This window comes from Symsagittifera roscoffensis, chromosome 7 (assembly GCF_963678635.1).
Source record: "Symsagittifera roscoffensis chromosome 7, txSymRosc1.1, whole genome shotgun sequence".
Taxonomy (NCBI): Eukaryota; Metazoa; Xenacoelomorpha; order Acoela; family Convolutidae; genus Symsagittifera; species Symsagittifera roscoffensis.
The window spans coordinates 28,302,162-28,307,974 of NC_087068.1; the positions used below are offsets into that span (position 1 = coordinate 28,302,162).

Below are 5,813 nucleotides of genomic sequence, written 5' to 3' on the forward strand. Positions count from 1 at the left end.
ATCTGAAAAATAATTTAAAAATTATTAAACTTTTGCTGTTCGAAATTTGATATGCCTTCCTTTCAACGATGGATGGCTAGATGAACAGATAGATGGGCTAGATGAATGGTTCGCAGATGATTAGATGAATGAATGGTTAAATGGAAGGATGACAGGATAGATGGACGGCTAGATGGATGCACGACTGGCTAGTTATCTGACTGGTCGGAACTTTGAGCGTGAAGAAAATTGAACACTTTTCCTTAAAAAAACCATCATAAACTTTATAGTCTTCCCAACGTTCATCGAACAAATTCAACACTTGTACCTTATGTATACATTAAGAAGAGAAATTAAATGCTTCTGGGATATGAATTAAGGCATCGAGTTTCAGAAACCAACACAGAAGCGAAGTGGAGTTTCGTTGCACTTGCGAAACATCACGAGCATAGCACGGCAAGCTACCCGACAAAAAAATCAAATTAAACCACTTCAGCTAAGGCTGCTCCTGAAAAAAGGCAACGTCCACTTTTAACAGAAAAATTGATTCCATGGATCGATGATTAGCTGGTTGTAGGAATGGCTGGATGAATGAATGGATTGAAGACAGAATTGACGCGTGGATGGCTAACAAGATGGACGGCTGGTTGTAGAGATGTATGGCTTGTGGTGAATATAACGCAGGATGACTGGCTGGATTTAAAGATGGCATGATAGATTAAGTTCGATGGATGGTTGAATTATTGACTGCACGCCTGGATGGGCTACGTGGATGGATAACTGATTGGTTGAATGTCCAGGACAGATGGCTGGATAGAACGCTAGATTGAGTGATGGCTGGCTGGATAGCTAGATGGAAGGATGACTGGCTGTATGGTGGATAGCGGGATGGCTGAAGGGATGAATAGGTGGATGGATGGCTAGTTGGACGGAATGATGGCTAGCTGGATGGATAGTTTTATCGATGAAGGATGACAGCAACGATGATTGATGGGCTAGCTGAAAGCATGTCTTGATGGATGGATGCAGGATGGAGGAAGATCTAGATGGATGCATGGCTAGATCGACGATGATTGGCTGGATGGATGACTGGCTGAACGTGTGGATTGAGTGCGGAACGGATTGTCGGATAAATGATGGCTGGAAGAGATGGACGGATCGTGGGTTGATAGATTGATGGTAGGATTGATAGATGCATCGTTTGTTCACTGGATGCATGGAAAGCAGTATGGATGGATGACTGCATGGGTAGAACGATGGAGAGCTTAATGAATGGATGGTTTGATGGATGATTGGATTGACGAACGGATGACTAGATAGAAGGCAGGGAGAATTTATGGACCAACCGATGGCTAGCTGGATGGTTGCTTGATGGGTGAAAAAAGGTATGACAGACAAACAAAGATAGAAAGATAGATTCCGAAAAAAAATCAACTTTCAAAAAGAATTAATCAATATTATTTGCACCATGTCCACTTTCGTAATTGAAGAGCGTACAGCGAGAAAACAGAAAACATTTCGCATTTTTCAAACAATCGCTTTAACAGATTGATGATCAATTTGGTGAGAATTTTCGAACGAAAATGATGAGAGACTTAGCTCCTGAAACCAATCATTATTGCAAACTTTCACCTTCTTCAATCGTAATTTCTAGAAAAAAACATTGCCAACAGACAATTGGAAAGGAGTCAATGAAAGCAAGTAAACAGACTAAAAAATCTGGTTCGTTTTATAAAAAATTCGAATTTTTCTCTTTCAAAAAACAAAAATAGACGGCCTCAAATTTGACACTTTTCTGATATAACTGACCCAACTCAGAAAACTGGATCAACAGTCAAATTTTCTATTTCGCTGGGAAATCTGATAACTAAACCGACTTTTAAATTAGAATTCAATCACATTTTGAATTACCTTGACTACTTTGCAAATCTATAGAGAACCTGCTTTCATTTTAACAAAGCAAATGCATTGAAATTTGAAAGAAAAAATAATTAAAGATTAAAACCACTAAAAAATAAACTTGAGCTTGAGAAAAACTTAGGTCATTTCTTGAAAAAAAAAAAGAAAAATTGTCGCTACCTATGTAAGAGCCTGAATTACGTCCCTGCACACAATTTAGAACTTTCACACAATTTTTTAAATTTTTTTAAATTTAGAAATTGTTTTCTTTAATAAGTGCGATAGGAACATTCTGTGCTACTTGCACAGCAACTGGCTATGTTTATTTGAAGATTTACAATGAGAGAACCTTTTAACTACACTGCGCTGTCCTACTCTTCCCGTCCGATCCTGGCATCATAGCTCAAACCTTTCAGTCGGACCTTTCAATTGTCCAAGCTTTCATAAACTGGAAAACCAAAAAAGCATTGCTTAAGCGTTGCAATTTGCTAAAAAATTTGAACATGCAAAAAATCTTTAGTTTAACATGCAAAAACGAATGCGCTCAAATATGGCGAGATTCGTGTCACATAAATTTAAAAAAGAATAGAAGGATAGACATAGAAAGATAGATTCCCAACAGTAAAATCCGCTTCCAGAACATATATTCAGTTTTTAAAGCACCATGTCCACTTTCGTAACTAGAATACGTAACGCTCGAAAACAAAAACATTTCGCGTTTCTTAAACAATCGCTACAACACATTGATGATCAATTTGGTCGGAAAATGCGAACAACTGATGAGAGACTTAGCAATTAAAACCAATCATTATGGCAAACTTTCACCTTTTTCAACCATCATTTCTAAAACAAAAAACATTTCTAACAGACAGTTGGAAAAGAGCCAATAAAAGCGAGCAAATAGAATTAATAGCTTACTTGTTTTTTAAAAAAATCTAAATTTTTGGTTTTCAAAGAAAAAATAGATGGCCTCAAGGTTGACACTTTTGATAAAATTAACCCAACTCAGAAAACTGGATCAATCGGTAATTTTTTTTCGCTGAGAAATCTGATAACTAGAGTCCATTTTCCAAACTAAAGTCGATCACATTTTTCTTGAACTTCACTTTTTCGCTGCTCCATATAGAGCTGGCGTTCCTTTTAACAAAGGAAACAAACTGAACTTTAAAAAAGAGTCAAACCGCGAAAATGTAAATTTGAGCCTGGAACAATTTTAAGGTTCTTCCTGAAAAAGAAAAGAAAAAAAATTGCGACATATACGTTCATGGACACTTAAACGCGCAACTTTTTCCGATTTTAAACATTCTGAGCTTCTTGCACAGCAACTGACTATCTATTCTTGTTTAACGATATAGAGAAACTGTATAGTAGCGAAATCACTTTTGTATCAAATTGACATGGTTGATATGCGTTGAAATAATCCTGTCGTAGCTGGTAGGGCATCCACCCTCCAGTGGGCTCATTCTTTCATTTAATTTACGCATAGTTTCTCTGCTCTCTTGGATCATTTAATTAGCTCGTTGAGTCGTATTCAGTGCTCTTTGAGGTTCACTTTCAAAGTCAGCTGAACTCGTGCTTGAATCCAGAGGAGATTCTTTCTGAGGGACTTTTTCTTCGCTACTACTCGAAATTTCAAACAAAATACCCGTGTTTGTGCAAGTTTGTCTCCGACTGAACAGATCTTTATTTAACTTAAGTTGTTCCAATGGTCGAGAAATGAAAACATAGCCAACTAATATTTGGAAAACAGTAATGGACGCAACTAAACAGAAAAAAAACTGACTTTGAAAAAAACCACAGCTTTCAAAATGTGAAGAAAAAAATAAGACCCTTTAAGTTCTTTGATTTTCTAGAACAATTTATGATTGGTGCTTTTTTGATAACACAACCAATTGAGAACACTGTATCAAAAATTAACGTTTTTATTCCGCTGAAAATCTAAAAATTAATTTCTTTTTTTCGAAACTAGAAATCGTTCACGTTTTTTCGCGCCATTTCAACCTTCGTATTTGGAGAGGGCGTTTTACGTAACTTTCAGTAGACGAATTTCAATTAAATTCAAAAATTGCATCTACACTTAAGTGCAATCATAAATGCATCAATATGTATGAATGCACATCTGTAGTTATTAGAGCATTTTAAGAATTATTCCTGAAAAAAATCACCACGACCAATATAAGAGCCTTCACTACGTTCATTACTGTAATTAAACTGTTCCATTAAACAGTGCGACTAAAAAAATAAATTTACATCTTATGTTAGATAACATAGAAAGTTCTTTCTATAAACCAGTCATTTTGATGGAAATTAATAAGACTGATTACGGTTTATCATAATATTTTCGAGCATCTATAACTTTTCTGGTTTGAATACTTCTATTTCATCGTATATGCATTATTCGCGACAGTCATCCACGAGCATGTCAGATTGTGTATCATAAGTGCAACACTAGCGAGAACACGACAAAAAGCAGCTTTATAAAAAACAATAAGAGAAAAAATGACCCTTAAAATAGCAAAAATTAGGCTCCGTCTTAGATTCGAACCTGCCACATTGAGATTAAGAGTCACACACACACACACACACTAACCACTCAGAAACGGAAGCTTATTAGAACGTAGAAGATTGCAGATTAAACACTAGACACAAATAAAGCAGATAACAGATGCTACGCAATTTCCAATGCTACAGTGAAACCTCCAAATAAGTGAACACTTTTATTTGCGAGTTAAGTTAGAAAAAAGAAGGTTCATAAAAACACACTAAACTGACGCTGGTCTAATAAAACAATAAATTATAGTCCATTTCAATCCAATTGTGTTGACTGAGGGCGACACGGGAAACTTTTATATTAATAATATTTTAGACGTCAAAAATCCATCAAAATTGATTTTGTTTTCCTTTTGTTAGATTCGGAAAAGTCGATCCCTTTTTTCGCTTCACTTAAAGTTTTGTTATCTGCGAAAAATTTAAATTGCACGTTAAAGTTTTTGAGACACTAAATACTTGCTTTTTAAGCATTTCATTTTTGACATATTCGTTCCAGTTATGAAGCCACAAGATCTGGAAATAACCCACGGAAGTGTTATAAGCATAAACGCATCAATGAGCAATTTTATCAACTTTTAGCAAGTTTCGTGCATTTTCATTTCACGCCCAGGTGGAAATTCTTCACTTCTGATCTTTAGTTGAAAAAGGTCAATGTTCATCAGTGACTCAACAGCAGTAAAAGGGGGCGTAGCGATTAGCACGTGAGGCTATAAGCATGCGATAATTGCTTCAAATAGGTATGGTGCATTCAGATGAAAAACTATTTAGCCTAATTTTTGAAACTTGTTCGAAAACCTATTTTGTTAGGGAAATAAAACTTTCACTCTCGCCTAATTAAAACTCTGGCTGAGACTACGCTGCTAAAAATTTCAAACTTGAGGAAACAAACTTTGAATTATCGAGTTTTCAATCTTCATTCTTTTACATGTGCATGCTAATCGACACACAGGCTAATAGGCCGGTCCCCGCAGTAGATTGTTTTGATTATGCTTGGCAACGAAAAAACGTTGATTTGTCAATGCGCTGCAAGTACTCCGGCGCGCTTGAACATTAATTGTTTTCGGTAGTAGCGTGCTCGGGGCAGGGGTAGGGTGGTTCAATTATGTCGTTTGAGTTTAAATTCAGCTGCGCAAAAAAAAAACACTTTTAGACTGAATCTCAGAACGTCTGTTGTTTTTTCCTTCAACATATTGGCATTTTCAATTAAATAGCGAATACAAATTTCAACATACAAGATTATCTAAGTACAGTCTATTCACAATTCGAATATTTGTATCAAAGCAACAAACTGTAGCGACCAGTTGACTGTCATCAAAAACCAATGACAAAGTCTAGTTACCTTAGGCTAAGTCGTATCTCAGCATCCTTCATTTTGGAACTTAAAT

The 5,813-nt window shown here is 36.0% G+C and overlaps 1 protein-coding gene across 3 annotated transcripts in view; it reads right to left on the reverse strand.

The window, feature by feature from the left end:
* Positions 1–5,813, reverse strand: part of LOC134850907 (torsin-like protein) — a 442,884-nt gene that overhangs the window by 30,180 nt on the left and 406,891 nt on the right. The window lies entirely within an intron of this gene.